The sequence below is a fragment of the Dreissena polymorpha genome, chromosome 10 (assembly GCF_020536995.1).
Source record: "Dreissena polymorpha isolate Duluth1 chromosome 10, UMN_Dpol_1.0, whole genome shotgun sequence".
Lineage (NCBI taxonomy): Eukaryota > Metazoa > Mollusca > Bivalvia > Myida > Dreissenidae > Dreissena > Dreissena polymorpha.
Window position 1 is genome coordinate 817599 of NC_068364.1, and position 12500 is coordinate 830098.

Sequence of the window (12500 nt, forward strand, 5' to 3'; positions counted from 1 at the left end):
GGTATAATTTTTATACATCTACTATAATAATTATTTTGATCGCAATGACAAAAAGTACATAATCGTAACAATAATATTTACCATCATAATCATAATTAAAGTGATACGATTGTAACAAACATGTTCAAAGTATTGATTCCCATCAAGAAAAAAACTTAAATACATTTCCACATACTATTGGTATATAACATTAAATTCCATTTAAATATTTAACCAAACTTTTTCTCAATTTTAGAGGGGGTTTAAACATACATTTTTCAACATCATTATAAAGAAGCATTTTAAATATGTATTTTTATGTATTTTTTTTACTAGATGTAGAAGCAAAACAATAACAATTCTGTTCTTGATGATTTAGTTTTATCGTTTGAATAAGCAGTGTACAACCAGGCGTTATTATGGAAAGAAGCAAAGAATGCTATTTGATGTGTATTGCTTTTAAATGGCGCTAGAATTCATTAGCGCTGTTTCTTCAGTCGAATTTTATTAGCCCCCGTGCGATTCTAATGGCCATATATCAAGCACTTGCATGTTGGCACTGTATTGGCGGTAAATCGGAACAAGCAATTGTGTTCAGCGATTAATTGTGATGCCTTCTAATAACACGAATCAATTTATGACATCTAATTGGTTGAACTTATTATTGTTCGTCTTTTAACCCGCTTTCAGAAATGTATTTAGTTATTAAATTGCTCCATGAATATATAACGGATATTTTTGCGTAAACATAACCATTCGCAAATACCAACTGTTTTGTGCCTTATCGTATCATCTGTTATATCTTGATTCATATGACAAATATCGGTGTGTTACGTTTTTGTGTGAATAAAATGTATGTAACAAACGCACACACAATATTTTTCCCAATTAAAATAACCATAAAAATAAAAAAGTATTACATTTTTTTCTCTTATGTATACCCAAAAATGTATTTGACCAGCATTGAAATTGACAGTTATTGCATATCCACTATATCGATACAAAACACGACATTAATGTAGGAATTGTTAGTACCACACAGGCATGAAACTTTACTATATTTCTCGAAATGCTACTTGACAGCAACAGTTTTATCAATGAAAATTGTAAGATTTTTAAAAAAAGAATGAGTATTTTTTAAATATTATATGTAAAACACACATTAGCCTAAATCTCCGATTTAATAAACAAAACTGTATACGCGCATTACTAACTGTATTAATTTAATTGCTACAAATTACCTATAGTTCTCAATAATTAATGCATCAATATGAAACGACTTCAAAAGTTCATTTCTTAATAAAAATAGCTTTCTTTTTTTTTCAAGCTTAAAATTCAACAAACTTAGATTTCAAATCATGTTCATCAGTAACACGAAGATTTATTTTACAGATCAGCAGAGCGAAGTTTCCAGCTGTATTTCTGGCTCATTATGATATCTGATAGTGTAATCTCAACATGCGCGCTTAATTGGATTGTAGAGCTTAAACAAAAGGGAAATAACTGGGTTTTAAGATATATATGGTTTCGATATAAAACCGACTTGTTGCCATATGTCACCAAAATGATGTATGTATGGTTTAGAATGAAAAAATACGTGTCCTAAATTGTGGGGTGAAAAATGCACCCCGGAATTTTTATACAACCCGCAACAAGGGTCTCATATTGAAAAATACCCCGTAAATGGCAAATCTCCTAGTATATATATATATATATTTATATATATTTATATATATATATATATATATATACCAATACATAGTGCCAGTTACGCGGTCTCTGTAGTTTTCAGACTGTACTTACGAGGTCAATATAAAAAACGGGGTCTATATACAACCCCGCAATCTAGGCTCCTTTAATTACTATGAGGGGGGTGTAGGGGAGGTAATGCAATCAAATCTCACAATAAGGTCTTAAATCGAAAACCACAATCAGGTCTGAAATTGAAATTGTATATACCTCGCAAATAAGTTCGCTATATATTTCCTTGTATAAGACGTTAAATAAATGACGTATTTATATACAATAATTATAGTAGGTACCCCTATATACCTTAATTCGTGTTTATATCGGATAAAAAAGGGTATGGAGATACATGTATTTAAAGTGGGAACCCCATAACCTATTTCTAAATCAGAGACCCCGTAACTGGCCAAATGTGTGAATATATATATATATATATATATATATATATATATATATATATATATATATATATATATATATATATATATATATATATATATATATATATATATATGGACAAACGTTTCATTATATATAATAACACTGAAATATATATATTATTAACGCGACAAAATATAAGTATTTATTTGAAAATTGACAGACTAATGAAAGATATTGATGAATATTTCGGTAAAGACGATGTATGTAAGATGGACAAACGTCTCATTATATATATATAAATATATATATATATATATATATATATATATATATATATATATTTCTTTTTTTATTTGATACGTCATGTTCAAACAACAACAAATTATTACACCCGTAAAATATTACGGACTTGTAAACTGTTACCCGTGTCAAATATTTTCGAACAGATGCTTCTATTTTTGATAAAATATAAGATTTACAAGTGTAGACCAGCTTATCATTCTGAAATACATTATTTAAATCCATTTTATTAAACCAGTATACCGTCTGCATTTGCCTTGTTTGTTCATATCGTCTGCATTTTTCAAGGCCATCTATATCGTTTGCTTATGCATTTTAGCGAGAGCGCGCATGCGCCTATTATATGCTGGTATATGATCTGTGATTCCGTGATAATATAAATAAGTGTAACACTTAGGATTTGTTTGAGGTTTTAAAATCACAAGACGATGACAAATCAGTTTTTTTTATTATGACGAGCAACCACGTGAAATTCTATATTTGTATTAATGCATTCATTGTGTTAAGTGGAGTGCACTTGAATCTGCTGATGTCCTGCACCATCAAACGGAATGAACAGCCAGTTATTAGGATGCTGGATAGTTCTTAAGATGTTGATTATATAAATGCGTTTGTGACTAGCACAGGAAGGGTTTGTAAAATGGAACAATTTTGAGAAAACATGAAATAAAGATCTGCAGTGTATAGGTATGTTATACGTTTTACTTATTGAGTCGTGCTCTGTGAATAAGGGGTTTAATGCATGTGCGCAAAGTGTCGTCCCAGGTTAGCCGGTGCAGTCCGCACAGGTTAATCAGGAAAGACACTTTCCGCTTTTATATTTTTCGTTTCATGAGTCTCTTCTTGGAAAAAATCAAGTTTAGGCGAAAAGCGTCGTCCCTGATTAGGTTGTACGGACTGCAAGGCTAATCTGGGACGACACTTTACGCACATGCATTAAACCCCCTTTTCACTGAGCACGGCTCATATATTTTGTGTTAATTTAAACCTATTCATACTCAGACTCTTTTGCATCAAAAGCCTTCGGATTATTGAGACTCTCTTGTCCGCCTTCTGGGTAGAACCAATACTAGGAGTACTCAGTTAAAGCTGGAACGGGCTCCTGGAGTAAAAATGGAAATTTGAACTCGCTCATCATTATATCCTCTACTGCTGAAAGACAACACAACACAAAACAAACGTAATAAGGCAGCACGAAGTAAAGCAATGTAGAGTCTATTCCTAAATCCAAACAGCTTCTTTTTCCGAACAAAATGTTCGTTTTATTAATATATCGTAACGGATGCTGGGATAATGACATCGGTATAATGACATCACTCTGCGCTCTTTCTTTTCTTCGATATTTTGATTGCGAGACACGTTTGATAGTCCAAACACTTATAATTGAATAACTCCTGTCAATTTCGGTAAGTGAAATTATCAATCGACTAGGTTTACTCACTATTTTGCTAAGGTTGTAAAACAGTACGTGTTTTTATTGTTTTAACGACATATCGATATAAGTTATGTAAAAACATGTTTGTATCGTGTGTGATATACTTCGACAAGTTTAGTGACCATATGCTAAAGAAATCGATAGTTTTCGGAATTTCCATACCAAACTAAAGGACTGCTTCCAAATCCGCATACAAATCTAGAGTGACCATTCTCCGTCATTTATTGAAGCCTAAAAATTTCCACAGATCTAGATACAACTATAACATAGCATCTATATATAGCTATATGGCTATTTGCTTTTCCCAGTTATATTTGTTTATCCTATGCTAGATCTATTTACATAGCTTAACACTTGCGTTTATCATTCAGTCATGAGCCAAACCAACATACACAGACGACAAAAGTAAAAATAATGTTTACTATTAAAATAAAAACATATTTTGGCTTATTAAAAAATGACTTTCACTTTCCCGCGATTTTCAGAAAATTACTTGTAAATGTCGCATGAAATGTATTTTCAGTTCAGTTGGAAGTGAAAAGTAAATATTGAAAAAAATGTTCACGTTAGTATACATCTAGTTTGGAGCTGTCTCTCTTCGACTAGTAGTGCTCATAATACCGAACAATATAAAAATAGGCTAAGGTGTTCGGAATGATTTTGGAGCATCGTCTCTAATGTTATAAAAATATGTTTCGGTTGTGCAATTATAAACCTAAAATTCTTGCGCAGTTTTCGATGAAGCTGTCAACGACCACTTTTGTTACTTCAATGTAGGTAATTGTAGAGCAATGCTAAGTTATTTTTTTATTGTATTCAGATTACAGGAATCGATCATGGCTATCCGTGAACAACATACGCTTTCAAGATTGCCTCTTCGAGTTGGATTGTTTCACCTCACGGTCAAACACTTTGTAGCATCAGGACAAATGTCATGTGGACCCTGTAAATGCGAGCTTTATGCAAACACTAGCCTATTTATCGTTGATTGTTCATCATCAATGCCATTGAATGAGGTACCATTATTTGGTAACGTTTCAATCAGTGACATCATAGAGCTTAATCTCGCCAACAACAATCTCTCGCGCTTAACCGCGACCTCTGCATCACCATTTGCAGGATTCATCAATTTGAAGACATTGGATTTGAGTAACTCATCTATATCAATGAACGGATCGAAAGGATCTGTAATCAATGCTATGACATTCACCGGTCTCGATTCTGTAGAGGATCTTGACGTTTCAAACAACCACAACCTGCCTTTTACAAATTTTACTGATTCAGACCTCTTCAAGAACTTGACATCTCTGAAAATATTAAGAATGTATGGAACCACAAATGAATTGAATGCAACAAAGGGCTATCCGAATAAGCTGTGGTCTAATGTGCTCACACTGGAAGAAATCTGGATAGATGGACTACCATTTGAAGTGTTTGGAGAAGAGTTTAAACGAATGCCAAACTTGAAAACTATCCGCATTTCTGGCGATTTAATAGATCCACCGTGGCGGGCTTATGACTATTGTTATATCGTTCATATTAACAATGAGATGATTAAAAATTTGGAACATGTCTCGAACCTTTCCATAGTACATTGCAATGTTCATTCAATCTCCGATCTAGCATTTGATGGCCTCAAATATCTAAACGTTTTGGACCTTTGGTGTAATTTAGAATTAGGCTTTGGCAACGCGTCAATGGGTTTTGGTCACCTAAATAGCGGCCTAACAATGCTCTTATTAAACAATATTAATAGACAATATTATGTAATTATTAATGAAAGTTTCGCAAAGAGCCTGCAAAATACATCTCTCAATCATCTATACATAGAAGGCAACAATATTTTCCGGTTTCACGAGAACGCTTTTATCAACTTACCAATAAGTTTAAAGAAATTGTATGCTGGCAACAATAGATTTGATCTTGATTATAACCTTATGCGTCTAAAAGACTTAACAAATGTTGAATAATTAGATCTATCGTTAAACAAACTAACGTTCTATGACAATAACGCAAACCTTGATTTAATAGACAAGCGTTTATCGGATTTAACTGAAAAAACGAAGAAATTCAAGAGTCGCATTTTTTCCACGCACAAAATCACATCTGCAGCTTTTATTATATCAGGCTGCATTAATTAAGTTCAGGTTGAGATACCCGCTGTTTTACCATCTAAACTTGAAACACTTGATGTTCATTCTTGTTACATGGGGCTAGCCCTATACGGATACATGTCTGAGAATAATTCTTTAATAACTGTTTATGCCTCAAACGCTTTATTAAACAGTTGGCCGAATCCATTTCCTGAGTCTATATCCCTTACACATCTAGACTTGAGTTCCAATCTTTGTTCCGACGTTCATCCAGCTGTATTTGCGGATCTGCGTTCTCTACAGTTTCTAAATCTGTCTGGAAATTATCTTAGCTTTGCCATGACAAATTATGGTGATTTATTTGAAAACAATATACAGCTAAAATATCTGGTTATATCAAAAAATGAACTTAAGATATTAAAGAATAATCTTTTAAAAATCAGATCGACATGATATACTTGAACTTGTCACAAAACAAACTTAAATATTTCAGCATTTATGCAGGTAATTTTACAAAACTCAAAGTGCTAAATCTTTCACAAAATTGCCTTTTAACACTGACTGAATTTAAACAGATTTTACAAGTTATTAGGAACAATGTTGAAAACAGAAACGAAACAGTTGTTGATCTGAGAAACAATGATTTTCTATGTTCATGTAACGCTGATGACGTGGCATTCATAAAAAGTGTGACTGAAGGCGTTCGAAGTCAGCGGTATTTACTACAGTTTACATGCAATGAAACAGAAGTCAACAATGAAACAGATTTTGAATCATTCAAAAACAAATTTGATAACAAATGTAGAACATATACAATTCAGATTGTAGTTGGTGTGGTGGCTGGGTTTATTTTGTTAAACATAATTGTCGCTAAGTTGGTGTATACATTTCGATGGAAAATAAAATACTGGTTTTACGTTCGAAATAGCAAACGTCGTTTGCGAAATGGATATACAGTCATTCATGATTCCAATCATTGGTCGTATAAATATCACGTATATTTGGCGTATTCTTACGAGGTTCAGGAATTCATCATAGACATTGTCTTAACCAAACTGAGTGAACTTGGGTACAAAGTGTTCAGTCAAGAAGACATTATTCCCGGTTTGAACCTCTGTAGTGTTATTGGAAACGCTATCCACGTAAGCAGATGTGTTTTGTTTGTTGTTAGTTTAGGTTGCGAGGACTCTAATGAATGGAGTATTGCGGTCCATATGACAAACGAAGAAGCAATCCAGAGAAGGAAACCCATCACGTTGGCACTTTTATATGATGTTCACTGTGTGGATGTTATACCAGGTACAGCACAATTTATACACCAAGATAACTTTATAGATTTTCCTCGGAATGGCAGTGACCATGAGGTAACCGCGTTCTGGGCTGACTTTGATAAGAAACTGATTTCTATTGATAACACTGCGTTAGAAACATCAATGACTTGCCTAGCAAGGAGTAATGAACGCTCTTGAAGCAAGTGTGTCCTTGTTATTATGTTACAAATGAGAATCATCCCTGTGGATTTGCCATACGTGTAAACATTTCCGATGGTGTTTGTATTACTGGTACCATGCCTTGTAGGGGCAAAAAGCGTGTTAACTACTTCCTTGTTTGACAATCCGTGACACGTGCAATGAGATCACTACTTAATTTTCTTATCGAGGACCAATTGCCGAAAAAAAACGATAACCGAAACAATCATTTATACTCGATCAATCATATAAAATGATCATAGAATGCATTGCACAAAACATTTCCGCGAATACCGTGTATTTCCCATTTGTTTCTAATAAGCATTAATAGAAACTTAAAGTGTTTACTTGCTTTGGTTACAAGCATACCGTCAAACTTGGCTGGGTTTTGTTAACGAGTGACATCCGCACAAATTTAACATGTGGGAGGCCTGCTGTGCGTCCAATATTTCTTTGTAATTTATGAAACCGACAACGCAAAATTATTTCCCATAATGATCAGTTATTTTCATGCAAAGTAGTGTGTTCAAATCGCTGATTTAACCTATTATACTTCAACTGAAGTTAAATCAAAAATGGTCGAAGACAAACCATTTTTAAATGATAGATGGATACTCGTTTGCACAAGTTAAACCTATCCAAATTATTTTTGTATTTGATTTGCATTCAGTTTATTTGAAATATTTTCCATTATAAAATCTTACACTATCTCGGAAATATCACATTAAAATCTCGTCTTCGGTTATTGGTGCTCCATTCGACAATAATTGCTACCTCCATGAAATATCAACTCAGCGTAACAATATCCGGGAAGTTAATGAACTCGAAAGAAGAAGTACTTATTCTGATGCAACTGCAGCATTGTAAACATGCGTATTAAGAATGACAGGAAGTTACATTCCGTAATTGGCCCTCGACAAGTATGGTTTATTTTCGCTACCAGTACGCCTTTAATAGAATGAATAATGTGTATAATATTAACAATATATATATATATACATATAATGCCAATTGGTCTCTGATCTTCTATGGTTAACTATTCTCCAGTATTGAACGCTTTTAGAAAACAATATATTAACAATATTTTGAATAAAACTATGATAACATAATTTTCGACTGACAATTTAAAACAAAATATTTTTAAAGTGTTAAATTGGGAATCGAATTAAATTACCAAAATTGTACCTCGGTATACGTTGTTTAATGTCTAACTAAAGTAAACAATTTACATATATCTTTACTGCATTCGACAAATATATGAGCCTAAGTTTTGGTCTGTAAACGTGTGTTGTATATGTATGTACATATTGACCACATTTGTATATTCATTGTGTTGTTTTGCGTTTTTTTCTACCAATTGCGTTATATTATCTGTATTTTTAATAAACGTCCTTAACACTTTTTTTAGTTCGACATATAACAGTTATATGTATCTTAATTGTTTAAGAAAAAACACCACACATATTAAAAAGACCACACCAACTTATTTATATGTATAACATTCCCTTTAATCTCGAAACCAGACAAGAATGAACACACAACGAGTCCATAAATACATTAAATTACGAGCTATTCAATACAGTGATGAATCACGACATTTTCAATGCAATAATACAAGCTATAGTAAACATGCAAACATATTATATGTGCCTCGCTCTGATAAAACGGGTTTAATGCATGTGCGTAAATTGTCAGTAGTGTGACTCTTTCCGCTTTAACTGCATTTTCTTTGAGGAGAGACTTCATTGAAACGAAAAATACCATACAGCAGAAAGTTTCGTCCTTGATTAGATCGTGCGGACTGCAAAGGCTAATCTGGGACGATACTTTACGCACATGTCTTAAGCCCCGTTTTCCCAGAGCGAGGATCTAAAATTAATTCTGTATTGCGGGGAACTCATTTAAAACATAATTTAGTATTCAATGGACCACATGCATACTGTCTTTACAAATATATGTAAACATATAATTTTATATTCCTCCAAAGTAGTTAAGGTGCATATAGTGGTGGTATTATATTTCCGTCCATTTGTCGCGCTCTTTGTCATGTGAGCGTAGCTCGATTACTGTTAAAGGGACTTGTTCGCAGATTGTCGAAAAGACCATTTTTGAAAATTGTGTCACATATTGAAAAAAACAACACTGCACATCAGGAATCAAAATAACACTAATGAGTAGACTCGTACTGAATTCAATGTTTATAGTGTATCATAAGAAGACATTGATAAAGTTTCAAAGCGTTACAAACGCAAAACGAATGGATATTTCGAAATGCTTCTTTTGTTTTCGTTCGATTTTGAGAAAGTACGTGGATTCGTTATGAAAAGTATAAAGTGCTTAACATAGTGGTTCAGGCGTTAGATATTTAATACAATAGTCAGTGGTTTGAGCCAAGGTTTGGGATAAACGATGTGAATGTTGGTGGTTTGTTTTTTCGTATTTCATTTTTCTTTTTAAATTATATTGCTGTATTACACTAGAGCTCTTTAGTACCGGTGGTTACATTTATAAATTTAAATTAAGTGACGAACTTCAAGAAATGCCTAAATCGGATTCAAATGATACTTCACAATACATATCATGCTATACTGCTCTAAGAGGAAGTGCAGAGTATTAAGATACTTCCTCAATATTGTATTCTTATTCGTGGCTGATTGTTATGTCACATTACCAACGTAACGCAATTTGGTGTTGAACAGAATGCACTCCGGCGGTTAACACCAAAGTTGACTTAACATCTAAGTGCGAATTTTCCTGTAAGATATTGGGTTGCGTCAAGAAAAGTGCGTAATCAGTTTTTTCCGGTAGTTGAAACACGCATTTAACACTGATCAAATAACTAACATATTGCTCACGTCCCACATTTCACACTGTTAAAACAGTTAACATATTGTTCACGTCCTACATTTCACACGGTAGATTCGTTGGTTGTGGAGGACGACAAATTACTCGGCTGCTTGTAGCAACCTGAAAATCATTGGTAAAATATAAGATTTAAAATAATGAGGTTGATGTTATTCTTATTGTTGTTGTTATTGATGATGATGATGATGATGATGATGATGATGATGATGATGATGATGATGATGATGATGATGATGATGATGATGATGATGATGATGATGATGATGATGATGATGATGATGATGATGATGACGACGACGACGACGACGACAATGATGATGATGATGATGATGATGATGATGATGATGATGATGATGATGATGATGATGATGACGCGATGATGATGATGATGATGATGATGATGATGATGATGATGATGATGATGATGATGATGATGATGATGATGATGATGATGATGATGATGATGATGATGATGATTATGATGATTATGATGAACATGATAATAATGATGATGCAGAAGAAGAAGAAGAAGAAGAAGAAGAACAAGAAGATGATGATGATGATGATGATGATGATGATGATGATGATGATGATGATGATGATGATGATGATGATGATGATGATGATGATGATGATGATGATGATGATGATGATGATGATGATGATGATGATGATGTAACACATATTACTTATAATGATGATGGATATGGCGCATTTGATCATGAATAGTCACCTTGAAGACAATTCAGATTCGCTAAATTCGTAGTCGAGTTTGAGACGATACTATTGCGGACGTGCACCATTGACGTTCGGCGGTTTCCGGTCCCTTCGGCCATGCCCGGAAACGCGGACACGCGCTCTTGTATCTCGTAAAGCTTCTGACTGATGTCCTTCCCGATCAGTTGGTTGAAGATGTGCTCCAGCGTGCGGTCACGTGACAGGTATTTTAGAAGGCGACCTTGAGGTAAGACGAATAGAAGGCAGTCCTCGGACGCGCGTATATTTACCTAAAAATGTAAGAGTTCAGAATTTGAAACTGTAGCAACTGGACATAGTTTACCAAAGATTTGTAACACAAATGTACAACTCCCGAAAACTTGTCAAAAGTTTTTAAAAGGAAAAAAATCACATTCACATCCTGATCTGGTAAAACATTCTCAGAGAAATCGACGTTGCTTTTATCAAAATCAATGCACATGTAAACACGAGGCAAGCGTGACGAATTAAATCCTTTCTATAAGTACTAATTTCAACAGCTATGTAATGTATTAATTTTTAGCTCGTAAATATCATTGAGCTATTTGTTGCATGTCATTACGGTCCACAACTGTTACCTTGTACTTTCCTCCAGTGAAAGTTTCGCTACGTGTGTCGTATTCCGGTGAGTCAAGAAACTGATTCACGTCCACAGAGTGGAGATATACGTCATCATACGAGACCTTCAGTCTGAAACAAAAAATAAAGAGAGAGCTGTTTTTATATAATGTCGAAATATAGCGATTAAACTAACTAAAATACAAACCAATCTGTAAAATTACTCTAGACTCCCACTGCCGTAAGATCCTTTACGAAAGCCACACTCCGTACGTCGCACGTAGCTGATCGTGGTCTTTCTTTAAGACGCCAGACTTAGATGCGATGCATGTTTAAACGTTATGAAAGGATGTTCTGCGCTCAGTTTGCGCTGCGACCAATTTATGATTACATTATTACATGTACCGCTATATGTCACCGTCTGATACTTTCCGTCGGGATTGTTTTGAACTGTCGACGATTGGGTCTCGATCCGGTTTGATCATCCTGATAAGGATACAAGTATAAAGAAGTTCTTTTACCATGCCATATTCACTCATACGCTCTCATACATGAAAGTCAATTTCCACAGAAAATAATTTAAATGCAAACTGCAATGCCATCAGTTCTTATGACGGAAAATGAGGTTTTTTAAATAAAACACCTCATCGTTTCTTAAAGAAGAAAAATGCAATTTAAATATGTTGATTTTGTGATAGAGATGGTACTAACAATGCTAACAATTCGTGGTCAGCTAGACGTGGTGGCAACAATGGTGGACAACGCCCAAGGGGAAGAGGTCAAGCCAGAGGTAAACAACGTAGATAGGCCAAAATAGGTTTTGGGAACGTAAATCGGGATCTGGGAGTGTTGGTTTTCTTATTTAAGATGAGTTGCTTAACATTAAGTATTGCTGATGACAGTTATGATGGTATTTTA

The 12500-nt window shown here is 34.0% G+C and overlaps 1 protein-coding gene and 1 long non-coding RNA gene across 2 annotated transcripts in view; both read right to left on the minus strand.

Moving 5' to 3' along the window:
* LOC127848717 (blood vessel epicardial substance-like) overlaps positions 1-12500 on the minus strand; it is a 273254-nt gene that overhangs the window by 192824 nt on the left and 67930 nt on the right. The gene's annotated exons all lie outside the window — the stretch shown is intronic.
* On the minus strand, positions 8933-11946 carry LOC127848726 (uncharacterized). Its single transcript, XR_008034660.1, has 4 exons — positions 11807-11946; positions 11603-11714; positions 11002-11275; positions 8933-10370 (listed from the first exon to the last, which is right to left on the minus strand). It is a non-coding gene; the product is annotated as an uncharacterized LOC127848726 (long non-coding RNA).